The 13,606-nt window shown below is 47.7% G+C and overlaps 1 long non-coding RNA gene across 2 annotated transcripts; it reads left to right on the forward strand.

Moving 5' to 3' along the window:
* Positions 1 to 11,512: 11,512 nt before the first annotated feature.
* On the forward strand, positions 11,513 to 13,394 carry LOC126489901 (uncharacterized). Of its 2 annotated transcripts, none has more exons than XR_007589041.1 (3): positions 11,513 to 11,691; positions 12,238 to 12,371; positions 13,260 to 13,394. It is a non-coding gene; the product is annotated as an uncharacterized lncRNA (long non-coding RNA). The 2 variants fall into 2 exon arrangements; XR_007589042.1 differs by having other exon boundaries at positions 13,237 to 13,389.
* Positions 13,395 to 13,606: the final 212 nt, after the last annotated feature.

The following is a 13,606-nucleotide window of genomic DNA, read 5'->3' on the forward strand; positions in this document are numbered from 1 at the left end:
ACCATAAGTCTGTGTATTATATACATGCCTGGTACCCAAGGAGGTCAGAAGAGAGCATTGCAGCCCCTGAAACTAGAGTTACAGACGATTGTGAATTACCATGTGGGTGCTGGGAACTGAACCTCGGTCCTCTGCAAGAGCAGTCAGTGCTCTTAACTAATGAACCATCTCTCCTACCCACCAAAATTAAACTTTAAAAGTTATTTTCAATTGTGTATATATGTGTGTGTCTATGTGTGGGTATGTGCACATGCCTGAAGAGGCCAGAGGAGTCAGATCTCCCTGGAGCTGGAGTTATAGGTGGTTGTGAGCCACCTGATGTGGGTGCTGGGAATTGAACTCAGATCCTCTGAAAGAGCAAACAGTGCTCTTAATCACTGAGCCATATCTCCAGCCCAAGGCTCATGTTTTGAACACAGGGAGGCTGTGGTACTTTTAGAGGTAGGACCTAATTGGTGGTGATTGGGAGGAAGGGAGCTTTAAAGGCTGTAGCCTGACCATTTTACACCTCTCTCTATGGTCTGTTATGAAGTGAGTGGTCTCTGCCATGTGAGAGTCTGTTCCCTCCATAATGGACTGAAATCCCCCTGAAACCACGAGCCCAAATACACTTTCCCTCTCTCACACTTTTTTTTTTCAGGTGTTTTGGTCACAGTGATACACAATAACAAATATAATTAATAAAAGACACAGTCTTCAAAAATTGGTTGCATTTGTCCTGATTTTAAGAGAATAGACGATAAAAATACATTTGAAAATTCCTCGTTCTCTGGGCTTCAATTTTTCAATCAGCACACATTGGCTTAAAACCAATGAGCTCTGCAGCTTCTGGTCTCAGCCCAGGGGACCATGGTGCCTGGAGGGTTGACTGCATCCTGAGCAGACACTGTTGGGATCAATCGCCAGTGTTGAGTCGAATCAAGTGCTCAGTGCTTTCTCGTGTGCACTTCCAGAACTTTCTTGACAGTATTCCACTGCTCAGGGTCATCTTTCTGTCTTTGAAAGTAGCTGAAACGGACCATGCAGCTTGTCAGAAAATCAATAGACAGCCGAGCTTCTGAAGCTCTGAAATACACACACACACACACACACACACACACGGCATGTGTGTTAAAGATCATAACCCCTCAAACACATGCTCCTTAGAGTGTGGGCACATTCATTTGCACGACCTCTCTAGGCTAAGAAAGCCTTTCTCTTTCCCTGTGAGTCAGAGGCATTTGTTGCTGTCCGGCGAGCCCTGGATAATTGTCATTTCGGTTTCACATACTGATGGAGAGCAGCTTTCATTGTCTTGTCTCAGCAGCCTGGGGGGCCGTCAGATCTGTGTGGCTCTCAATGGAGTAGATGCTGAGGAAGATGGGAGATTTTAGTTCTGTAGTGATACATCCTCTCTGCCTGACTCCTGACCTTATGGGAAGGGTTTGAAACAGCCACTGTTGCCCCTGGACCTCCTTGGGGTGAGGGTTTCCAGTCATCTATGCTACACCATCCAATGCTTCCAATGTCAAGGCTAACAAGACCTCTTCCTTTCTCTTTAGGGTTTTTCTTGTTTCTGTCCCTGTGTACTCCAGGCTAGCTGGCTCCTGAGTGTCTAGGTAATTCCTTTTCCACTTCCCATCCTCCCTCAGGCACCCTGGGGTTACAGTTCCGCTGTGTCCTGTTTTGCTTAGAATCTGGGCAGCAAACTCAGGTCTTCAGGCCGGTGCAGCAAGAACTTTTCCCCACTAGCCATCTCTTCGGCCCCAGGCGGACTTGGGTGTGGGTATTAACCATTATAGTGAATGAGATTAGAGTCTTTGTTAGCTACTTTTGCTCCTGCTGTGATCTGGGCAAAGTCATGGGGGTGGTGGTTATGGTGGCTCACAGTTTCCAGTGTTTCAGTCCATAGTCACTTGGTCCCATAGTCTTAAGCAGTGTATCTTGGTGGCAGGGATGCTTGTCAGAACGGCTTATCTGATAGTGGAGAGGAAGCAGAGGAAAAAGGACACAGAAAAGGATTGGGGGGACATACAGCCATAAGAATACACCTGCATTGACCTACATCTTCAAACCCAACCCCCACCTCCTGTGCTACACCACCTCCCAGTATTTCCATTGTCTTATAAGCCCTTATTGGATAATCCCCTAGAGTAGGTCAGAGCCCTCATGGTCTCATTGTCTCTGCAAATGACACATTGCCTCACCCAGAGGTGGGCTTCATGAACCCCTGAGGCATTCTCTACTCTGATCAAGCTGACAATCACAGTTACTTACGGCAGAGGACTTGACTTCTGAGTTCTTACCCCCCAGAGCTCATTAGCTCTGGACTAAAGTGTCTTGCTTCCTAGGTGATAGGGTAATTATAAACTACGGTTTAAACAAAAGAGAGTTCAAATGGAAATACGGTGCCTGGCTGGATGATGCCTCTCCCAGAAGACATGAGGTATTGAATGAAACATAGCGTGCAGGGCATGGGATATCTCCATAGAAGACACTGGTCAGGGAGGCAAAATAACAGGGGGGTCTCCAAAATAACACAGGCTCTCACCATTGCCCTTCAGTACCCACTGCAACCATGCGGTAAGACCCTGTTGCTGGGCTCAAAATTTCAAAACAACAACCTGACTGTACTCTTCTTTTTCCCCCTCCTTCCCTCTCTCTCTCTCTCTCCTTCCCTCTCTCTCTCTCCTTACATCTTGATAGGTTTGTTATGTAAGCCCAGGGTGACCTTAAACTTGTGATCCTCCTGCCTCAGCCTCTTGACAGATCATCAGAATTACAGGTGTGTACCATGATGCCCACCTCTGAACCCACTCTCATTATGCTCACTGACACCACCACCACCACCACCACCATCTTCTTCTACTTCTTCTTTTTTTCCTTTAAGGAAAGCAAAATACCATGCAGGATTCTGGCTGCCCACCCAGAAGACTTACCCACCAGGTTAACAGGCTTTAGAGTTTGATTCAAAACAAATTGCCAAGCTGGCACCAAACGGTGTGAAATCCAACAGGCGGGCAACTGTGTCTCATTAGGCAGAGGCCACGCACACAGCAACCCAAAGCACTTGGAACTAGGCGGTGTGATTCCTTCGCAGGAGGCGAGGAAGCGCTGTTTGTGTTAGGCAGCCAGTAGCTTCGCACTAATCTGTTTGCAGTTTCTCTTCCTCAGCACCCTTGCCTCTTCGAGAAATCTTCTCCCTCCCCAGCACCATCAGTTTGCTTTAGCCGACTCCCTTCCAGCACACACAGTGGGGGCTTCACCAAGGACACTCTCTTCTCCCTTCCGTTTGTTTCGAGACCCACGGGGTTGAGTTTGAAGTTTGGATCCCCAATCCAACAGTTAGGTTAAGGCCTTGTCTAACCTTTGCAGATAAGAAATGAAAAAAAAAATTGTTTTGGCAGAGAAAGGGCCTGCCTTTGCTTGAATTTTCACCAAGTTGATGTTTACATTTATGCTAACATTTCTTTCTAACCTCTGCTTGGCATTTGTTCTGCTGAAGAAGTAGGTTAAAAAAATCATCATATGCAAACAAAATCTAAAATATTTCTCGTGTTGTAGAGCCAAGTGCTAACCACCACTCACATCTCGTATGAGCTGGCTCCTAAACGTCTAAAAACAAAAGCACCGGAACCACTGGAAATACCTGAAAATACCTTAAAAAGGGGGCTTATTTCTTTATTTCCATTCCATGTATATGAGTATTGTACATGCATGTGTGTGTGTGTGTGTGTGTGTGTGTGTGTGTGTGTGTAGTGCCTGAGGAGGCCAGAAGAGGTCGTCAGACTCTCTGGAATCAGAGTTATACATGATTTTGAGCTGTCATCTGGGTGCTGGGAAGTGGACCTGCATCCTCTGCAAGAGTAGTCAGTGCTTTTAATCTTTGAGCAGCCTCCAGACCCTAAGAAAGGCTGATGGTTAACCTTGACACTCAGAACTTGTCTCCAGCAAGTTGCACAAGATCCCCCCAAACACCACAAATTCCTGAATTTGTTTTCTTTTTCCAAATCTATTTTAGATGCTTTCTCCTCACAGGCATGGTCCCCATCTCCCAGACTATAGGAACGGCCATTCTAACCTTGCCAGTACTTCCTCATAATTCAAACCTGTTCTTTTCCTCCTAGGATTTACATTTCTTTTAAGACAAGGTCTCACTAGATAGCCCTCTATAGACCAGGCTGGCCTTGAACTTATAGAGATCTGCCTGCCTCTGCCTCCTGAGTGCTGGGGATTAAAAAAGTGAATCAGCATGCCTTTGCAATTAAAAAAAAGTTTTTTTAAATTTCATGTGTACGAGTGTTTTGTCTCATACATGGACATAGTGCACATATCCTGGTGCCTGTGGAGGTCAGAAGAAGGCCCCTGGAACTGGAATTACAGATGATTGTGAGACACTTGATATGAGGACTTGAACCCAGGTCCTCTGCAAGAACAGGAAGGGCTCGTTACCTCTGAGTCATCTCTCCAGCCCACATTTACCACTTTTTGAAGTCTTGTTATTTTGTATGTTTACAACATGATTTCCCACCTCTCCTTTCTTAGCTGTGTGTCCCAGAATGGACTGCTCTGAGCAGAGTAGGGATGCAGCTGATGTGGAATTCTCCTCTGTATGCTATGAATACTATTGGTTAATAAAGGAACTGCTTTGGGCCTATAGCAGAGCTATAGAAGAACAGAGCAAGGTGGGGAAAACTAAACTGAATGCTGGGAGAAGGAAGGCAAAGTCAAAGAGAAGCCATGGAGCTGCTGGAGACAGATGGGCTGAAACTTTAGCCTGTAAGCCACAGCCACATGGCCATACACAGATTAATAGAAATAGGTTAAATTAATATGTAAGAGTTCACCAATAAGGAGACTAGAGCTAATGGGCCAAGCAGTGATTTACTTAATACAGTTTCTGTGTGATTATTTTGGGGCTTAGGGGCCGGGAACCAACAAGAAGCCCCCCGCTCCCCCTCCTTACTATATGCAGCACCAGGACAGATGGATGGCCATGAATGAGCCCCCTGCCACCACCAGGCTTCCCCACCCTGCCCCTCAGGGAGCCACGGTGTCCTCTGTCGGTGATGTCTTTCTCTGCACAGTCTCTCGACTTAGTCTCTGTTCACTTGAGAGTCTTTGCCTGCACAGACCTTCCGGCTTCCCTGTCTGTGGCTTTATTTTGAACAGCCGTGGAGTTGTACATCTTGTTGCTCTGTCATGGAAGTCATTCTGCACAAAGCCATCTGTGATTGTTCCCCAATATCAGAGGCAGAGTGGTGTCCAATTTTAATATCTCGCTGCTTGTATGCAGAGGTAATCTGTTCCACGATGACAGTGAATCAGAGAAGAGACACTGCCGAGGCACCCCAGGGATTCCAGCCTCCTGGATGGCCCCTGCAAAGTCGGAAGAGGCCTCTGCTGGGAAATTACCATGCTTATCTTTGAAGGACGGGTTCTGTCTTGATGCTGTGTGTCCCGGTTGCTACAAGAAACAGTGCAAGAAGGATGGAGTGGGTGGGGACATGCATCAGGGCTGCTCAGGGCTACCCATGGGCAGCCTATGGCTTTATGCCTCTGTGGAGGCACCTGGAAACTGGGAGGATGTTTCTTCATCACAGAAGTTGCATTCATTATTATTTGGGAAGAGTGTGTACACACACTTGACTGGTGGTTCCCTGAGAGCACTCTGTCACGTGACACTATTCCTGAGGAGATGTGAATAAAGGTCTACTCCTCCCAACCAGGGAAATGATGACAGACCACAGTCAGGATACCACCAAAGTCTAACTCAGTGACCCGGTGGGCTTGACTGGGGTTATGGACAGGAACAGAAATGACTCAAAGACAGCTGCATCGCCCCAGCGTGGGGGACAGTCCACAAAAGCTGGCAACCTGGAACACAGCGCACAGTCTGCAGGCAGCTCAGAGGCTGTGGTGTCCTCAGTTGGTCTGAACCTCTTCCAGGGGGCTCATCGGGTCTGAGAGAGTTTCTCAGTGGTCCTTCCTGCTTATGCATGCTTGGGGAGGGAGGTGTTTCCTGTATCTGGGCAGTTTCAGGGACTTCCTGAAGCCTTTGAACTGTTTTCTTCTGGAGCTTCAGGAGCTCCCCTGGAGGACCGAACGTTTCACCCCCACCCCTTAGAACACTCTCTGTCTTCATGAGCTTCCCTGCAAGACAGAATGTTTTATCTCGGAGGAAAATGCTACACAACACATCTCGTGTCAGTGGGAGAGGTTTCCACAGGCTCCAGGAGATCAGAAACCATCATCCTTCCGGAAGGCCCAGCTTCCATGTCAATCAGCTTCCTTCCTCAGACTCCCAAGTCCTGAGATTTTATGAACTGCTGACTAGAAGGAGGAAGTGGAGATCGCTCTGCTGGATAAAAAAAAAAAAAATTAAACTGGAGAATGGCTTCAAGGAATTCAGGGATGGAGAAATCTAAAATAATGAAAATCAATAGCGCATCCGAAGTGATCTTACAGTTCAATCTGAGCAATGCTTTGTGCACAGAGTTGGTGAGAGAGTGTATTATATTGTGGCATTAAGCACACTTTATAGCAATATACGGCTGCTCTGCTAATCACCACCGCCTCACGCTGCAGTCCTCAGGTTGGGAAGGCGTGGAGTCTGTTGGAAAGGAACATCTCTGGAACCCCAAGGGCTCTGCTGCAGAGCCCAGGCTGCGCAGGAACCCCTGTCCTCAGCTTGCCTCTCCCTCCAGTGCAGGTGTCATCTCTGCTTCTCCTTGACTCTTCCTCTGAGTGTACTCTCTGTGTGTTTGGCTCACACGGCAACTTAGGCATTGCTCTCAGACATCCCTGAATCATGAAAGCCCACAAAGCTTTAATGATCGCTGTGATGGCAAGGACTGTCTGTGAGCTAATGAGAAAAAGTTCAAGACCCAGGCATGGGGGCTGCATACGGTTATCAGTCAGCACTTGGGAGACTGAGGCAGGGGACCATGAGTTCAAGTTTAGCCTGACAATGTAGCAAGTTCAAGATCAGACTGGTCCACATGGTAAAAGCCTGTCTCTCCCACTGCCCCCAAGTCAAAACAAAACAAAACAGCACAATATTTAGTCTTAGTCCTAACGTCCTGGCACAGAGCTGGCAAAATCCTGAGTTTTCAGAGCGATAGGGTTATCTACAAGCAGCCCCTGTCAGTGACATCTGAGTTTATGTTGACGAGGTGACTAGGTTGGACTTCTAAGGTATTGGTCACAGAAAGACCAAATAATTAGAGGGTCAGAATATTCTGCCTCACCAACTGACCTCTGGGAAGATGAGGAGGCCTTGGGATTAAATTCTAAAAACTCTTACACTACCGGAGATTTGATGAACTGTCAGATCTGTGAACGCACCCTACTCCCAGCTCTAGGGGGCAGCAGTTCCCTCCTCCCAGCTCTAGGGGGCAGCAGCCCCCTCCTCCCCTCCTACAGTCTTTTCTCAGTGTATTACTCCTTTGTCTGGTCACTCATTCATGTCTTTTCTCACAAGTCAGCATTCATAAGCAATGGTTCTCCTTGAGTTGCATTATGACAAATTGTGTGTTGTGGAGGCTGTGGGAACCTCTGGTGTATATGTAAGTCAGCGTTCCTACCACTACCTGTAATGAAGGCCTGAAGCAGGGGTCTGGTGGGGCCTGACGTCATCTCTCAGTGCCTGAAGTAGGGGTTTGGGTTGGACAAATGGTTTGCTATGGAGAACCCACACATACAGGGTCCCAATTCATAGCATGAAGACTTTGTAGAACCCTCTACAGATGTTTCTAGATTTTAGTGACTACCTAAATGGCACCTAGATGTTCATTGGGGTTGCCATCACATCAGGATATGAGACCTTTTTCTTGTCTACAACACATGACTTGGGTCTTCCCTTGGTCCTATGCTCACACACCAAGAGAAGAAAGCATTCTCCAGGCATCCCACATCATGACGTCAGAGGGAGGCTTTCTCATCTCTAGCAGACAGTGTGCTCCTAGAGTGTCACCCCACATCACATGAAGCCCATCCAAGGATTTCCTCTATGCAGGTTATTGTTTTGTTTTTGTTTTTTAAGATAGTGTTTTGCTAAATAACATATCCCAGGCTAGACCAGCTCTCAATCTCTTCTTATCTCAGCTTCCTGTACACTGGAGTTACAGCTGTGTGCCGCAATACCCAGCCAGACATATTCCCCCCCCCCCCCCAGGAGGATGAAGTCTAAAATGAAATTTCACCTTCCTCTTGTCCTCCCTTCCCTTTCCAGTGGTGCTGGGGAGTAGAGCCCGGGATCTTGAGCATGCTCAGGAAAGGATGTAACACTTAGCTGCGTACAGCTCTTCCATTATGTAGGCTCCTAAGTTGTGTTCCCAGGGGCCTTTCAGTCTCTGCTCTGGGAACCTGTCTGACCACCTCCCCGTGTGTGCTCACAGATCCCATAAGACTCGATCTTCAATGACAGAGGCCCTCTCCTCAGATGTCTGTGTGATGGGGTGTGTACATCTCACCCGGAGGTGCCAGCATCCTCTCGATTCACCCATGCTACCAGGGAAGCTCCTTCCCCATGATCCTGATAAGTCTCAGTCTCCAGAGGTCTTTGTTTTCGCCATAGTCTTAGATAATACAGCAGAGACTAAACTATTTCAGGAGAGCCAGCTGGTGACCTGCAGAGAGAGGACCAACCCTCACTTTTTTTTTTTTTTCATGAGTGTGTGGAGCTGGAGGATCTGTGGCTGAAGGTTCATCCTGTGGGCATGGATTGTACAAAGGTCAGAGGAGTGGGGAGCTGCAGTGAAGACTCCGGTCATGAGGCTCCTGGGTGCCTCAGTGGCATCTTTACGGAGTCACTCATCACCGCCCATCTCTTCTACTGAGAGCCTGGGAGAGGCACATGTAGTAGAGGGTGTCATGTTGTTCTTAGCCCAGGCCTTCTCTGCTCTCTGCCCACACTCGGTCCCTTAGCCTCAACTCCAAATGCTAGCTCTCCATTCCCATGGTCGGTCCCAAAGCTGCAAGCCTGTACATGGTTCTTATCTGTGCTTCTTTCTAGCTTACTAATTTCAGTTGTTTTTGTGTGTGGTGCTGGCAAAGGAAGCTGGGGCCTCACACATTCAGAGGCAAGTGCCTTCTTCCACGGAGCTGCATTCAGGTCCCATCCCTGCTTCTGCAGCACCTTGGGCAGGGGGGGGGGGCCCTGCAGGAGGAGGCTGAAGTTTCTTGCTCAGAGGGTACTGTTGGGCCCCCTCCCACCTCCATGTGCCAGGCTTCCATGGGGAGAGGTGGTCAGGATCACAAGCACAGGGTTTTTAATCCTCACCACAAACAAAAGGCGTGGAGGCTGTTGTCTCCATTTTAAAGATTAGTTGTTCAAAGCCATTTTGTTATTAATGATGGAGCTAGAGTTGAACTCATGTCTACCAGTTGCCAACATTGCGCATTTTCCACCGAGTTTGGGTGCCTTTATGTTAGAGCCTCTAGGACAGATGGTATTATCTGTCTCCCTCTTGTTTATTGGTATTATCCCTCCCTCACCCTCTCCTCTTGTTTTCTTGCTCTCTCTCATCTACTATTGATCTATTATCTATCCCCCATCTGCCTGTCTGTCTACAATCTGTCTACCTATTGATTGATCTATCAGTCATCTGTCAATCTTTTTTTTTTTTTTAATATTTCTGGAGACAGGATCTCACGGTAGCACAGGCTGATCTTGAACTCACTGTGTTCCAGGCTAGCCTAGAACTGGAGAGCCTCCTGCCTCAGCCTCCTGAGTGCCGGGAGTAAAAATGTATGCCACCATGCCAAGCAAAAAGAAATTTAAAAATGTTTAGTATCCCCTCTCCCCCACTTTCTTTTTGAGAAGAATTATTTCTATGTACCCCAGGTTGGCCTTGGATGTGTGATCTTCTTTCAGTCTTTCCAGACCTGAGAGCATAAGTGTACAATGTCATGCTTAGTTCTGCCTTTTTTTTTTTAAAAACAAAACAAAACAAAACACGGATGACGTTGATTCTCTGGAACCTAGTTCTTCCAGTGCTGTCCCCTGGATTAACCACACTCAGTGGAAAACAAATCAGGTATGAAAGTGCAAATCCTATGGGAGGGGAAGTGCCTGCTTTGGGGTTCCGCACATCAAAGTGTTGCCCCTCTGTATGATGCCTCAGTGTTTCTTTAAAGGTGCAGCTCCTGAGTGCATCACAATCCTAGAGACAGGCTCAGATCCTGGGGTGCATGCTCAGATCCTAGAGACAGGCTTAGATCCTGGGGTTTTTGCTCAGGTCCTGAGGTGCATGCTCAGATTCTAGAGAACAGGCTTAAATCCTGGGGTACAGGCTCAAGTCCTAGAGGACAGACTTGGCTCCTAGAGAATAGGCTCAGATCCTGGGGTGCATGCTCAGGTCCTGGGGTGCAGGATCAGATCTTGGGGTGAAGACTCAAATCTTAGAGGACAGACTCAGATACTAGAGAATAGGCTCAGATCCTCGGGCACATGCTCAGATCTTAGAGGCAGGCTCAGATCCTGGGTGGGGTGCATGCTCAGAGCCTAGAGGACAGGCTCAGATCCTGGGGTGCATGCTCAGAGCCTAGAGGACAGGCTCAGATCCTGGGGTACATCCTCAGATCCTAGAGGCAGGCTCAGATCCTGGGGTGCATAGATAGGTCCTGGGGTGCATGTTCTTCACCCATGACCCAGTCTTGTAAAAAGCACAGGTGATTTTTTAGGGTTGCAAGGTTCCTAGATTACTCATCAAAGCCTGGGTGACTTGATTAGGCTTCAGACCCCTTGAGAGCCTGTGGGATAAGTTGCCTGAAGTAGATCCAGCACTTGGATGGCTTTTGGTTAGAGCCCTTGGGAGATGGTGGCAGGCCTGATTTGGCTACTCCTTTGCACACTGTCATAATTTCTGCCAACTTGATTCAAACCTAGACAGACCTGGGAAGAGGGAACCTGCACTGAGGAATTGCCTCCGTTAGATTGGCCTGTGGGGGTTTTTCTTGATGAATGATTGATGGATGGGGGTACTGTGAGCAATGCTATCCCTGTGCAGGGTTTTGTCTATATGAGAAAGGTAGCTGAGCAAGCCATGGGGCACAAGCCTGTCAGTAGTGTTCCTTTGTGATCTCTTTTTCAGTTCCTGCATCCAGGAACCTTGAGTTCCTGCCTTGGTTTTCTTTGACTGTGGACTGTGACCTGTAAGCCAAACACAGCCCTTTCTCCCCCAGCTTCGTTTTGGTCAATGTTTATTCCAGGAACAATAAAGTGAACTAGGACCCACGCCTTGCAGCATTTAAAGGTAAAGAGTTGACGGTGGAGACGGACGTGTGATGGCTGTGTGTGTTGGCATGTGTATTTGTGGACTATGTGTGGCTGAACGTGTGTTGACAATGTTGGAACGAGGCAGATTCCAAAGCAACAGCATCGATCTGCGTGTTTGCGTTGCTGAGGAGAGGGAGGAAGTGGCTATTGCTGGGCTTCCAGCCAGCTCTGCTGTCCCGGGTTCACACTCCCCGACAGCCTGTGAAGGCAGCGCTTATGGTCGGGATCACGCGTCTCTGGGCTGGGGCTCAGTCTGTGAGGAATCGGAGGCCTCAATGAGTTGCTGGAGTCCTCCTGGCACATCTCGGAGCCATGGGCTGCTGCCAGATCACTGCCTCCCAGACGAATGTGCGAGTGACTGAGCGCTCGAACTCAACCCAGAAGAGCTTAGAAAAAAAAGAAAGAAAAGATTCAAGGCAAATCTTGAGAGAGTAAGGGAAAATATGCTTTTTGTGAATTATTACTATTATTCTACCTTCTGGAAGCTATCCGAAATTTCCTTCTGTACTAAACCTGGTAGGGTTTCCTGCTATCGCACCTTCCTTAGGGCAGGGGTTTTTGGGTTGAGTCGTGGCCAGAGCAGAAGCAGCGTCTGCCCTGAGTACCGCTGGCTGGCTGGTCTTAGAAATGTCATTCATTTATTCCATCCCAAATCCACCAGGGGCACAATTACCATCCCATTAATACCCGGAAAGACCGCGGCTAGTTTGTATAGCTCAAAATAAACAGTACAAAATCCCAGCATCTTATGATCTGTAAATGAAACCAAGGCAGCTAATTTATGGTCTTCGGTGACTGCGTGAAGACGCGGAGCCCAGTGGAGCTGCTTCGAACTGTGGGGTGTTTCTTAGAGACCTCCAGCATCCACTGCAAGTTTATTAAGGACAGGAGCCAGACAGCGCTTCTGCCCAGTGTGCTTATTTGATTCTAAGGCTTTCGCTTTTCTACATTTGACCCAATGCAATATTTTCTTACAGAGCTGCGGTGCTGGGAGATTTTGACGGAATCCCACAGGGAGAGGCACAATTAAGAATCTCATGCAGCAGAGCATCCCTTTGTCCTTGTGATTAGAGGAAGTGAGGACATTCACCCTGGGCCAAATAGTGCTGATGTAGGTTCTCTTGAGTTTGGCTTTTTATGTTCATAGAACCGTATTTGTCGTTTTTTTTTTTTTTAAACTTGTCTCCTCACAAGCTGTAGGATTTTATTACCTCAGCATTATGAACAGTAAGGCACTGACTTTAGGATAACAACGATTGTTTTATCAGTAATCTGCTCTGGTGGATACCCTGACAATATTTCATACTTATCAGTTTTTTTTTAAATCTCTAAGGCCACCTCTACATAATTTACAAACACATTCTCATTTTAGTAGAAAATTTAAGAGAAGAGAAAAAAGAATTAATGAACCACCTCGTGGTGTATAGATAGAAATATCTAGGTAATCACACTCATGTTTGATTTGGCTTGATTGATTAATTAATTAAACATTTATTGAGCCAGGGCAGTGCTAGCTGCTACTTTGCTATGTCTGATGGTTGGGGACCTGAAAGGTAATTTGCAAACCTTGGTCCTTCCTGCAGAGAATCGTGGGAGGGGATAGCACCATGACCAACCGCCCTCCTTAGCTGGGAGAGAAGGGACTCTCTCTCACTTACCCCTGCCTTTAAACTGTGTGCCCCTGCGTGTCACAGGCTGACTGCCTGGTCATGACAGTGCTGGGGTATCAGGTCTCTTCATGTGCCTGGATGTGTGTGTGCTCAAGAATATTTGTGTGCGCATACATGACGACCGTAGATCAGGGGGTCAGAAACCCCACTTCTGTCACTGGGGGAAATGCTGGTGGGGATCAGATTGTGAGACGAACATGCCCTCTGTCGCCAGGCACTCCACTTTCAGGAAATCATCTTAAACAGCATAACCCCGTGCCCATGGTGCTAAATATTGCTTATTTCGTTTGTTCATTCATCAAACAGCCAGTGATTCTGCTGCCTTCCAGGGACTGTTCTGGGGACTCAAGAAAGGGCAAAGAAGAAGAGAGATTGGTTCTTGCTTTCCAGTACCCCGCGTTCTAACAAGGCAGGCAGTGATGAACATGTACAGGAGACTACAGAGCGGCTAACCCCTTCCTTCAGGTGAGGTCACAGCATGAAGACATCACACTCACCGGGTGTCCCAGTTTGCTGTCTATTGCCGCAATAAACACCATGGCCAAAAGCAACTTGGGAAGGATAAGGTTTCTTTCATTTTACACCCCCCAGTCGCGGTCCATTATGGGGTAGGAACTTGGAGGCAGGAACTGACGCAGAAGCCATGGAAGGACACGGCATACTGGCTTCCTCTCTG

This window comes from Alexandromys fortis, unplaced genomic scaffold (genome assembly GCF_014885135.2).
Source record: "Alexandromys fortis isolate MF-2015 unplaced genomic scaffold, M_Fortis_MF-2015_v1.1 scaffold_198, whole genome shotgun sequence".
In the NCBI taxonomy this organism is placed as follows: Eukaryota; Metazoa; Chordata; class Mammalia; order Rodentia; family Cricetidae; genus Alexandromys; species Alexandromys fortis.